Source organism: Saccoglossus kowalevskii, chromosome 7 (genome assembly GCF_978046115.1).
Source record: "Saccoglossus kowalevskii chromosome 7, keSacKowa6.1, whole genome shotgun sequence".
Taxonomy (NCBI): Eukaryota; Metazoa; Hemichordata; class Enteropneusta; family Harrimaniidae; genus Saccoglossus; species Saccoglossus kowalevskii.
In genome coordinates, this window is record NC_140647.1 from 4,151,016 (window position 1) to 4,165,584 (window position 14,569).

Consider the following 14,569-nt stretch of genomic DNA (forward strand, 5'->3'; position numbering starts at 1 on the left):
CTAAAGTAAGGAAAACAAATTTAGCAATTCTTTCAAGTTCAATGGCACGAATCAATGCCTTGGTGCCTGTTAAACGTTCATCATTACACATCAACAACTTTAGCATTTCTGTGATTTAGTAGATTATGTTTTGTGTGCAAATTATTATACATATACGATACTTGTTTTCAATATAGAAACACATTTTGCATGGGTGCAAACAAGATTTGTATGAGGAGTTAGTAAACTCTCTAGTAAAGTCAAATCCTAGCAATATATAGTGACAGACTTTCTATATTGCACTATCAAATGAGCTAATGTTATGAAAACGATTTTCTACATTTTGTGACGACCTCACTTCCCGTGACACCACTTGATTTTGGACTAATTAATTTTTGTCTAGGTACATACTATGGTTGAGTAGTCTGTTTTCATATTGCAGGGGTATTAGTGAAAATTTTAACACATTACATTTTACTTTTATACTTATTATAATATTTTCTCTTTCTTTATTCTTTAATTATTATTATTATACTTTGTTATATTATTATTATTATTATTATTATTATTATTATTATTATTATTATTATTTATTATTATTATTATTATTGCAATATTGTTGTGACTATGCAGAGGGAGTTGTAAATTATCCATAAGAATCTTATTTGTGGTTGCTTCTACCATCTGGGGGGAGGTTGATGGGGTTATCGATACAAATCTTGTTTGCCCCCTCTGTAATACTTAGGTGGGTAGTTCTTGAGCATCCATATTAATACAAACTGACTGTGATGATGTGCAATTAATCTATTGTAACAGTTGTATTTTAGATGTTGTGACTGAAGTGTGACTAATATAAAGCAATGGACTCCAACTGAATGATGAATGATGCTGTCAAGGATATTATCACCTTTGTGCATTGGACTTGTCTTATATTTTTTTTATATTTATTTTGAAAATGAAGATTTTTCTGGTAAGTTACAAATCTGACCATCACTTACATCTATATTATAAAGCTTTTATAAACCAAACACCTCTTCCAGCCTTTTCTGAATGGTTAAACAAATCTGTGTAATTCTGTAAAACTAAACAAACTTCAACTTTTTTTTGTACTTGACTTATGTACATTTGAACTTGACTCATGTACTGCAAGTATTTAGAAACCTCCATGTGTTTCTTCATGACCCCAAACTTCTGATGCACAACATGCAGACTAGTTTTGTGGCTACTAAGTAACTGGACACACAGGCTAGTGTTAATTCTACGGTGGAAAGCATGCTTGGTTGCTATAGTAACTTTCAATAGATTTACTTGGATGTTATCCCTCAGAGACAGTTTGTTGCAGTTTAATCTGTAAAGGAGTTAATTATTCACTAGGTTTTAATTTTGCTTATTTCGCTGACTGGAAAATACACTAAATTAAAACCCAGTGAATATGTAAGATTTAGCATAGAACACATTATCTAAATGATAAAACCGTGAATTTAAAATCCATATGCCTGAAATGGTAAATCAGCGAAATTTAAACCCAGTGAAAATTAGTCATTTTACAGTAGTCTAAGATTTATTTATTTTATTTACATGTTACAAATGTACCTTTAGTAATTTCTTGAAATGGATACCAAGATGACACAAATTATATAGATGTGTACACAGTTACTGAAAAGTGACTGTGGTTTATATAATAAAAAACAATTTATCATATTTTGCAAAAATGTTCAACCTGTTCAGAACAAAACTAAAGCTGGTATACTAAACACTCATAAAAAAAAAAAAACTGCATGGAGAACCCTCAACTATAATATTTGACTATGGCGTAAACAACATTTGTACAAATGTCTTGGGTATTCACTAAGAAATCATTTTTCAGAGTATTTGGGAGACATCCACATACTACTTCATAAGAGAAGTGTTCCTGAAGATGGTTACCAAGGGAACAAATTAGTTAAACTTTCAGACCCTGTTTACAAAAGTGGAAGGCACTTATTGTCAGAAATTGAGGAAGAATTTCCAGATCCAGTGGTAAGAAAGGAACCATTATTTTTATATTTTATAAAAAAATTGTTATCACTATGCAGTATTATTATTATATAAATCATAATAATTAAGAATAATTAGCCAGTTTGAATGTATGCATTAAAACATGTCAATTTATTTTCAGCTAACTTGTGATATTGAATGTGATGGGTTTCCAGATAGAATTGATGGTGGCGATTACAACTTCTTTCTCACGTCCAAACTGGAGCAACAACACACTGCATCTGTTGTCACATTTGAGGTATGGCACATAGGAGAGATTCTTATACAGCGGATTAAGGCTTTGATTTGGTGCTGAAATTCTGCTGTTGAAAAAAATGTTGGTAGTCTGTGTCAAGTTTTGTTATAAAAGTTCCAAATGTTGTACAACATACCAGTACGTCTACATTTTGAGACATGATAAGAAATTTACAAAAATTATTATTTATTTATTATTATTCATTTATCACAGATTGATATACCATTCAGTACATTTCATAATGAATCTGTAGAGATGACTTTTACCAGTGAATTGGAATCAGGTAACACAACATTGAATGCTACTGTGGATTATCTACAGGACCTTGACAAAGTAAGTAGTCAGATTGTACCATAGACAACCTTAACAAGACAGGAGTCCATCACTCTTTTATTCAAGCACAACTGTAAACCTAGTATATGTATCAGTATAATCAGCACATTTTGCTCTGAAACATATATTTTTTTTGGCATTATGGCAATTTGTATGTGATATCTAGTTTTCATTCTGACCTTGCATCAGTCACATCCATTATAGCAAATGAATTTTGGCCTAGGATTTTGGCTTCCCCATTGAGATGTCTATTAGTGCCTATATAGAATACTCACCCAGCATGAGACTTGGAATTCACTGCTCATAGGTCTATTACAACAACCACTATGCTGCAAGTGAAAGCATAGTTTTGACGAACAAGTACATGTAGCTATGTTTTGCATGGGCTGTACATTTATCACAATACATGTCTTTTTTTTTGTGTTAAATTTTATCAAGGTTCGTTTAATAGTGAACATGTCAGAGTTGATGTAAATTAATTTAACAGAACCATGGAGAAGACCAGATTGTTGGTGGACACCTTTCTACAATTGTTATGAAACTGATTACCAAGGCTAGTATTTAATCACATAAACTTCCGCTATATCGCTAGATGTATTTAGGAGTTGACATGTACATTTGTAATAAGTTCCAAAAAACAGTTACATGTAGGTAAATTTTTTCGTATAAACTGTATATAATGGTCTGTCAGAAAATTAACTAAGCTAACTGTAAATCCCTTTATTTTCAAATTTTTGTGAATTTTGTAAGTCAGGGAATATTTTGTAGCAGTATAAAAATTCTTAAAGATAGAATCAAATTCAGCATTGATACACCCGGTGCCTGTGAGATTGAGACATCAGTACTGCAAAGTACCTTGCAACACTGTGTACTGATTAGTGTAATTTGTGTTTTATCTCCACACACACTGTACTGTAAAATCTGTAATAGAAGCCGCAGCTTCTATTAAAATGGTACAATGCAACAGAGGAGATGCGGCTTCTATTAGAGCATCTACACATATGAGAAATGATGAATGTTTGGTTCTCAATTATTCAAAAAGAATTGGTACGACTTCTATCAGGGATGCTGCTTCTAATACAGATTTTATGGTAGCACTTAGATAGAGGGGTAACACTGCACTTAAAGCAGCACAATAAATATATGCTGTATACAAATTAAAAAGTTTTATGAACAAGTTGTGAAAGACATATATCACATTTGTATTTTTTACACGAACACATTCTTCCCATAGTAAAGTGAGGAATATTGGAATGTCCACAACCATTGACTCTCACTCCTTACATTTTGTGTAAGTTTCGGATGTGTATTATAACAAGGATTTATATGAGTGAGTAGATCATTTTAAAGTGTCAAAAATGAAATATGAACCTGTCCTACCTAGTTTTTGATGGCATACACTTTGACAGATCAGTTTCCACATGAAAATCTGAAAACCAAATGGTTATATTTGTCATTGTTTGCACTATATTTTGATCATTTTCACACCATATTTGTTTGTAACAGCACATGATTGATTTTTCTCACCTAATGTTAAGCGTTCACAATTTCTTTGTTTTTTGATCTTTTCCCTCAGTCTTTTGCAGAATGTGTGTTTTATGATACGTCTCCAGAACAAAATTGGGATCCTGCCTACTGTTACCACTTTGACATTTCTGATTGCTTGCCATACAACGTCACTTCAGAATGTTTTCAGCTTGACCCAAGACAGTGTCTGAGTAACCTAAACGAGACTGTTGATGAATGGGAGAGTTTGCTATGTCCTGTAGTGGAAGAGACTGACTGTATACAAGCTAATGATCGGGGTATACACTTCAAAGATTACAACTGGACGGAACCAACATTGCCTCCACCATTCATTCCACCTGATGTTGAAGTGGAGATGTGTGATTTGACTGCTGAAGAAATTTTAGGCAAGTATTTGAGTTTTTTACCCTACACTAAACTTTTGGTGTGTAGCCATGAAATGGCATCATCCTTATGTTACCGTTGTCACACAATGGAAATCTTTTCAGTCAGTGCGTCTGTGTGTGTACTTGCATTACTAATGTTTTGATGACAAAATTATAGATATATACCAGCTTTTGAGGAAATACATGCTTTCCGAGGACAAATTTATATATAGAGTCACGTTTTAATCCAAACATAAAGCAACTATGTTAAAAGTTAATTCAAATATATTAAAAGATAATCCAATGGAGTCCTCGGAACATATAGCAATACAAGTACATGTGTATGTGTGTGTCTGTTCCACTGATATCTCAAGAACCAATTATCAGATTTTAATGAAACTTGGTACATGGATGCTCTTGGATAATGCTTGAATCTGATTAGTTTTTAGTCGAAATTTGTGTATATGAATTAGATAATTTGCATATTAATTAACCAATTTTAAGTATTTTCACTTGTTTCTCAGATACCATTTAACAGATTTCAATGAAGCTTGGTACATAGATACTGATAATGCGCAGACAACATTAGTCGTTATTTGAAATCTGTGCATATTTATTACCTCATTTGCATATGAATTAGCCAATTTTTGAAATGAGAACATGAGAGACTCTTTATAGGTAAAATCCATAGTCTGGTTTGGTGTTTATTCACAACTTTTCTGCAGGTAAAGAAACAGTCATAGATGGGATAACTTATGAGACTTCATTATTTGTAACTGATGTGAATGAACACGGATGTCGTCTAATACGTATCACACCAATGAAAATACCTACTGTAATTCCGCCAACTTTTAATCCATATCTTGATCTTCCAATACATAATGACATTACTGTGGCAAAGGAATGTCTGAATGTAAACACCACCGGATACTATGAGCCTTACATTCCAACTGTGTGGAAAGAATTCAATATTACTGGGTCGTTCACAGGTAAGTGCTTTTGGAATTGATTTATGTGAGTCTTGCTGACAAAATGTAAATAAATGAAGAATTTATCTTCTGTGTTTCAGACTATTGTGTTAATAAAGGTGACAGTCAGCATTATATACACTTGTATGGATTTTAACATTTGTATTTAACTCCCATGCATTACAGTATCAGGAACTGGAATGACCAAGAGTGCATGGTAAAATCCCCAATTTGGTATTTGACAACTCCTAGGATTTGAACTTGAAACCAACCAATCATGGATCTAGCACAACATCTACTATGTATTGCAACAATTTGTGTGAAATATCAGTTAGTGAGAATGTTTCACACTAAATATTGCTACCATGCATAATGTGCACCATAATCCTGTAATATAATGCATTTTATACATGTTGTGAATTGTATATGCCATGGTTGTGGTGTAAGTAAAATAGTAGATTGTCTGTTTTTAACTTTTTACTAGGCATGCTTATCAACACTGTAGCAGTTAATCAGAAGTTTACATCCAATGCGAAAGTTGATATAGTGCAGCTCACGAAGAAACCAGATGACCATGTGTCAACAGCCACAGGTAGAAATGAAGTGCATGCATATTAATAAGCTAGTTTACATACTAGTTTCAGCATTTTATTTGTTGCTTGACGTAAGACAGAAATGAAACTTGATATTACGTTTTTTATTATTATTGTTAAAAAGTAAAATTAAAGCCTGATTCAGTTTTAATTACCTAAACTTTGCTTTCAAATTAATATATCACCAGTGGCATTTTAGTTAGAAGTGAAGAGCCCAACAAATGAATGTTTTGTCTCTGACAATGGCGGATTACCAACAAATGTCCATAAAGCTTTTTTTTCACTGATTCCCTCCACACTGATGCATTTCCATTGTTGTGTCTGCAAGCGAACTACTTTATATCTGAATGGTGTAGGCACTGTAGAGTGTTTTGCAGTTTTCCTGCTTTATTTTTGTATGTGTGCATCAATTGTGACATTAATTAAACAAATAAATGAATAATTATTATTATTATCTTATTTCATTTTACCATTTCAAAATACTTATATATAATAATAATAATAATAATTTATATTGACGACATAATATATACATTTTATTGTATTTTTAATATCTGTATTTCTTGTTATTACCAAACGCTTCAGCGTGGTATTAAGAGTTTGTTTTCAGGGGTGGGTGATACCAAGGTGGGAAATGGATGCACATATGGGGTTAATTCCTTGAATTGCAATATAGAGGGTTCAGGCTGAAATACAATATATAGTGTTTTCATGTTTCGTCTGATATTTCTGTGGTATTCTGCTGCTGTAAGTAATGCACGATTTGTTCCGAAATTCAGTATATTGTGTGTATTCCAGGGTTATTCGTTTTTTGCTGAAAACACCCCTATTTTTTAGTGGCAGAGTCGAATAGTCTCACTCCCACTGGGAAATCTGCATTGTTGCTTGAATGTGAGTTAATTAAACACATTTTCCAGACCGGCGAAAGAGTATGCAACATCCAATTTTAACAGCCTGTCACATGATTTTACTCTGAATGTCAACATGAAAAGAAGCTAGTCCATTTTACGCAGGAGTAATTGGGAGTAGAATATGTGAGGGATAGTATCAACAGAGATGTGTATAGTGAAAAGTAATATCTATCTTTCATTTGCATCTCTGAGCATTTCTGTTTTAGTATATTGGTTTGAAAATGTTGAACTTGCATGATTTGCAATGTGTTTTTTTTACTGGGACTCCCCTATTGATCTAATCCCGGGTTTGAACGAGAACGGCACACCAAGTGATTCGTTTGAATACAATGCTGATAGCAAACGTGCCGTGTTACTGCGGTACTCCACTGATGGGATGACTTACTAGTACTGCATGCTACAACTTTGCTTGTGATGTTGCTTGTTAGCCATGGATTACATGAATCTTGATTACCAGTCAAATGTTGCTCATTTGACGTTGGTAATCTTTATTTGGAACTGAGTAACTTCCTGGTACTTCGTACTATGATAAAAATCAGTCAACATACATCAAGTTCTCTCAATCGTAGTATTCCATGTGATGTACACCTAATGTATTTTAATAAATTATTGAATAATAAAATGTTATATAACTTTTCTTTTACTCCCCTCCCCTTCCTGGTATCTATTTCAAGTATTTTTGTCAGGTTCAAATCGTTCACCAGCATTTTTGGCATGTTAGATGTACATCACATAGAATACTAGGATTGGGAGAACTTAATGTTTGTTGACCACCTGGAAACTGAGTTTTATAAATCTTGAAGGGCTCTCGGAAAATTCACCCGCTGCCTGGACCCGCAGTAAAATCTCCGATTAATATGGAGCCGCAACCATCAACATCGATATACCATGAGGTTTCTGCTGGCGACGTTGCGGCGTTACTCAGTTCCAAATAAAGATTACCAACGCCAAATGAGCAAAATTTAACCGGTAACCAAGACTCAGTCTATCCACGACCAGCAAACGAGGTTGTAGTGTGCAGCTTACGAGTCAGCGACGACCGATTTCAACGAAAGTAATTCCGTCAGTGGAGTACCGCAGTTGCACGGCATGTTTGCCAATGCACAGATCTGTGGAGGAACTTTTAACTTCAACATCAACCGTGTATCGTAGTCGCCCAGTTTAAGTTCTGGTTCTGTCGTAGTCCCAACTAAAGGGCGACAGTCGTCGTGTCGCGTCCTGTTCGATATGGGACTCATAGCGACGTATACAACGTGTGTAAAATACATTGTTTATTTACATGAAATTCGAACACGCGCTGCGCTACGACCACCGCGCTTAAACATCCACGAGTTATTTATTCGAACAATGACTCAAATTAGACGTCTGATTATTTTATTTTCACACGTACAGCGACACGCGTTCTACACTGACAAGCGTTGCTAGGTCGCAGCACTGTCTTGGAGCATATTAATGGGCTATTGGGTTCCTAGATCTAAATTTCTATCCCGGTTTGTTGCACGTTCTTTTTTTAATATGAAATAATCAAATATGGGACATATGTATAATAACAGAACCCCACACCCTCCCCGTGGCTTCGCTCGTGAAAGTAAGGCAGCAGGATACACCGCATCACTCGTGAAAATAACTTCCATACGCAATGAAAGCCACGGGGAGGGTATCTGTCATAATACTTCATTATCACTGAAAACATTTTTCCCCTGAAATAAATTCCAGTAAATATGCCATTTCCCTCATACTCTATTGAGACACAGCGCAGTGAAAATTGGATTCAAATGTAATGCTTGAAAACATGTCAGCAAAAATAAATTAAGTGAAATTCTACGTGACTTCATAATAGTTGGAAATGAACACATTACACCCGACCCTGCCACTCCATATACAATGTAAACTACACTCCAAAACATCCTTTCACCCACAGTTACTACCGTGTTTCACCAGTGTATTCTATTTGACGTCAGGAGAAATTGAAATAAACAAATTGATTATAATTTCAGTCTCTAGTTGACCACTGATTAAATAAACTACCTCGTCTTTATGTCAACTTGCAGTTATTCGTTGTCTACATCAGTGACTTCAAAATATATGTTTCAATCCCAGGAATTTCACTCGCTGTTAATTGCATGGGAGTGCCAGTCTTTAATGAATTACTATTGTCATGTCAATTTCTTTCAATTACTCGAAACATTAAGCTGTAACCACATATCGCCTAGGTGCTGTAATTAAATCCTGGTGTAAGCACCATATGAACTATGAGCACCGCACCGCACCGCACCGCACCGCACCGCACCGCACGGTTTTTTGAATTAACCAAATTGAATTTATAAAATAATAGTGCTTTGTTTTTTGAATTAACCAACTTGAATTTATAAAATATTAGTGCTTTGTTTTTTTGAATTGACCAAATTGAATTTATAAATATTAGTGCTTTGTTTTTTGAATTAACCAAATTGAATTTATAAAATATTAGTACTTTGTTTTTTGAATTGACCAAATTGAATTTATAAAATATTAGTGCTTTGTTTTTTGAATTAACCAAATTGAATTTATAAAATAATAGTGCTTTGTTTTTTGAATTGACCAAATTGAATTTATAAAATAATAGTGCTTTGTTTTTTTAATTAACCAAATTGAATTTATAAAATAATAGTGCTTTGTTTTTTGAATTGACCAAATTGAATTTATAAAATAATAGTGCTTTGTTTTTTGAATTGACCAAATTGAATTTATAAAATAATAGTGCTTTGTTTTATTGAATTGACCAAATTGTCTTCAAAACTATACACATTACTTACACATTGACACTTTTCTGCATGCTGTCAGTACCTAATGATGGACTACCAAATGGGTCTACAAGACTCTTAATGAGTTGCCCAGCAGACCTCAAAACAATATTTTTACGTTTGCTACGTATCAATGATTATTTGAGGTTATGAAAGTGAGATCCCATTGTGAATATGTTGAGGTCATTTGCCTTCATCACAATGTTTTTTTTTCAAAAATGTCATATTGACATGTGTCATTAACTATTTTTGGAGTATACCAAATTTGAACTTTTTTGAACAATTTCGATTGGAATCCTGGTTAAATCAGTATTTCACAAAAATATGTATCCGCAGTATTCTTCAGAATTCTCTAACAATTATTGACAACTAAAAGTATCCATCCTATAACAAAGTTTGATTTTTCCAGCCTTAAGTACATGTATGTAACCAAGTTTGCCCCAATCAAAATCGCCCCAGTTATCTAGGATATAGCTGAATTTATGGCCAAAATGGCCATCAGTCAGCCATTTTTTTCAGCTCATTGAATAACTTGTCATAAATGTGTATACAGTTAGGTTGAGTTAGTGGGTTGAGTAAAATTTGAAAAAAAATGCAAGTCTCGACTGACAACATCAAATTAATATTCCCAGTTAGTTTGTAGACACTTTGAGTACTTATTAGTTGAAGCCTGTTCAGTGTTGAGTAACTGAATGTTATGACATTTGCGAGTCATACTAAGCGAAAGCTGACACATTGCACTATTTATCCCTCTATTCTGTGTATTATATCACATGCTTCATTTTTTTCCTGTAGTTGACTTTAGGAGTTGCATTACCTGACACTGTATTGACCATATGGTATATACATATTATACAGAATGGTACAAATTTGGAAATGTTGAATGCGACTCACATCGCTATTGATACTATTGAACGTGATATAGGTAAATATACGACCAAGAATAAATTATGGAAAACAATATACGATAGATTTGTGACTTGAACAAAACTGACTATTATGCAGAATGAACTGAGAAGTCGTTACTGTAAACATCATTAAACTTGGGTTTTCTTTTCTATTAAGGACAAAGGACGGTGTTTCTCGTAACCCTATCTAGCGGTACCCATTTTTTACTCCCGTGTGCGAAGCACAAAAAGGGAGTCTTTGCAGTTGTAGTGTGTCTGTATGTGTGTGTGTGTGTCCGCCTGTTCTACTGATATCTCAAGAACCATACATCAGTTTTTGATGAAACTTGGTGCATAGATGCTCTGGGCCAATGCGCAGATTTGATTAGGTTTTGGTAACAATCCATGCATATTAATTACCTAATTTGCATGATAATTAGCTGATTTTTAGCTGTTCCATGACTGTTCCACTGATATCTAAAGAACCACACATTGGATTTTGATGAAACCAGGCAAACACATATGCTCCAAACTAATGCGCAAATTTGATTAGTTTTGGGTAAAAATCTGTCCAATATTAATTACCTAATTTGCATAATGATTAATCAATTTTCGGCTTTTCCACTGATATCTCAGGTACTAATCATCACATTTCAATAAAACTTGGTACATAGATGTCATAGGACACTGCACAAACCTCATAGTTTTTAGGGTAATATCAGTAGATATTAATTACCTAATTAGCATAATTAATTAATTTTCAGCTTTTGATATTTCAAGTAGTAATTGTCACATTTCAATGAAACTTGATACATAGATGTTATAGGACACTGCACATACCTGATTATTTTTTAGGGTAATATGAGTACATATTAATTACCTAATTTGCATAATTAATTAATTTTCAGCTTTTGATATTTCAAGTAATAATCATCACATTTCAATGAAATTTGGTACATAGATGTCATAGGACACTGCACAGACCTGATAGTTTTTAGGGTAATATCAGTATATATTAATTAGCTAATTTGCATAATTAATTATTTTTCAGCTTTTGATATTTCAAGTAGTAATCATTACATTTCAATGACACTTGGTACATAGATGTCATAGAACACTGCACAGACCTGATAGTTTTCAGGGTAATATGAGTACATATTAATTACCTAATTAGCATAATTAATTATTTTTCAGCTTTTGATATATCAAGTAGTAATCATCATATTTCAATGAGACTTGCTACATAGATCTTCTAGGATTATGCAGAGACCTGATTAGTTTTAATTGGATATTAATTACCTAATTTGCATAATGTTCCACTGATATATAAAGAACCACAAATTGGATTTTAATGAAACTTTTAAAGAGAACTATGCAGAAACCAAATTAGTTTTTGGTAAATATTTATGCTTATTAATCACCTAATTAATATAATTAATTAACACTGATATCTCAATTACTGATCATCACATTTGAATAAAATTTGGTGCATAAATGCTCTAGGACAATAGACAGGCCTGATTAATTTTGGGTTAAAATTTGTTCATATTAATTCTCTAATTAGCATAATAATTCATAATTTTTTTGTTTTTTGTTCTGTTCTGTTCATATTAGTTACCTGATTTACATAATTAGTTTTCAGCTTTTCCATCAATATCTCATGTACAAGTTATTTTTAATTAATGTCTTCTTAGCACACGGGAGTTCTTTCTAAGCTTTCCTTGATTTTTCATGCAAATGATGCACAAAATTATTTATTTCTATGCAAATCTAGCTATATAATATAGCCTTGCCCAGAGTGGATGCGACCACGAGTCGGTGCCAACAAGATTCAAAAGCCAACTGTTTAGTCAAAACTCAAGCAGTTAGCCAATTCGCTAGTGTGTTTTTAAATTGGCTGCCTCAATACTTCTGAGACTTGCTGTAATACTCTACACAATGAATAAACAAAAGCTTACTTTTCCAGTCCTCTAGTGGCAAAGCTCTTCAGTGCTGTGATGTCAGAATGATATACAAATTGATTGGTGCAAGTAAAGTTTGGTTGTTGGTTGTGTCATTTCTCATTTATAGTAATCTTTCATATATACATGTATTGTTTGGAATTGACTGACAACTTGTGTTTTTTACTTTTGAAGTATATAAAATAGTGATCAATTTTTTCTCGTAGAATATATCAAAGTATTGAAAGTATGAATATTCACTAATGGCCAGCAAAAGCAAAAGATTTTACATTAGCTACTGTCATGCTATTGGTCAGAATGCTGATCAAATGATGCATGTGGAACTCTGGGAAGGGAAATGGTCTATTGATATTTTTCACTTTCTGTTAGTATGAACGCAGATTGTCGTAGGCAAGACAGATGGACATACATGAAAATTTTGAGAGGCCACTGCATTCTGTTGGTCACATCATTAGTTCTAATGTATGACATTTTATTTTAGTTACTTGGAAAAATATGTCATTGACTGAAAGAAATAACTTCATTCTGGATTTTGGAACTATTGTAAATCATGCTGACAATATCCTGGATTCTGAAGTAACAGTTATCATGAATTTTATATTGTTTGCTACAAGATTTCTGTCGCAGTATTACAAAGGTGGTCCAGGATTAAATTGAGTTTAACTGTTTGACATTTTATTGGCCTGAATTCTTCTCGAACAATCAAAATAATTAAATGTGACCTGGGTTTCATAAGAAATAAGATACTTTAACACATTGCCTGCTCTAAGACTTTATAGTTAGTCAATATATGAATGGTATATATCGGTAATGACGTCAGATGATGTGTTAAAAAATAACTTTTTTAAATCTAGTACCAGAACTATTTTGTAGACTTAACAAAAAAACAACAGTTGAAATTTGCTTTGTTTCAAATAAGTACTAATTTCTTGTTTTTTCCTTACTTTAGGTGATAATATGATAGTAGAATTCAACATGGTGTTATTGGACACACCAGACATAGTAATTAAAGATAGTGAACACAGTATAAAAACTACTGTGGGTTACTCCAATGGTGATGATATGGAACAGCAAGATACTATAAAAGTTATAGAACCACAACTTGACATTAGAATCTACATCACCAATAGTTCAACCACTGGAGATCCAGGTATATTACAAATAAATATCTCAAAATGATATTTTAATGCCAAGAAAAACAATTTTTTGTATCTCCACTAATTTACATAATAAGTCTGGTTTGGGGTTCATAAAATAAAAATGTATATACCGGTAAACATAGAAAAATGTCCCATTTCATTTTTTTCTGTGACTTGTACATAATATTGTGTGCATTCGACAAATCGAATTAACTATAAATAATAATAACTTTATTACACTACTAAAAACCTTCAGAGGGTTTTTGTATGGTAAGGAACATAAATACATACAATACATAAGAGATAAAAATAAAATTTTAGTAAAATAAAAGAAAAAAATAAATTAATTACTTTCTGTGGTTTTAAAAATTGTGCTCTTTAAGTATTTTGCTAAAGCTATATTATTCTCCATAATCTTTTTAAATATGGAATTCACATCCATTGTGTAAATATTTATTGCACACTCATCAAACAGTTTTTTTCTTTGTTCTATATAGCCAGTACAAAATAGCAGGAAATGTTTTTCATCTCCTAATGCTTTAGTGTTACATTTATTACAGTGTCTATTTTCTAATTCTATTTTGGGCTTTGTTCTTCTACCTAATTCTATTTCTAAGTTGTGGTCACTCAGACGGAATTTTGAAAGCATTTTCCTGAGGCTGAAATTTGAAATGTTTTGCAAATAATTTTCCATATTATAGCTTACTTTGAATAGTTTGTATGTTCTCAGTTTTGTTCCCCTATTTTCATTGGTTTCACTGAAATTTAGTTCTTCTCTCCATCTTTGAATATAAATCTCAGATAGTCTGAGTTTTACTTTTTTTAGTATTTGATTCCAATTTTCCATATTG

General features: G+C 32.8%; 1 pseudogene; it reads left to right on the forward strand.

Annotated features, from left to right (window-relative positions):
* The first annotated feature begins 934 nt into the window (after window positions 1–934).
* Window positions 935–14,569, forward strand: part of LOC144349242 (uncharacterized) — a 50,728-nt pseudogene continuing 37,093 nt past the window's right edge.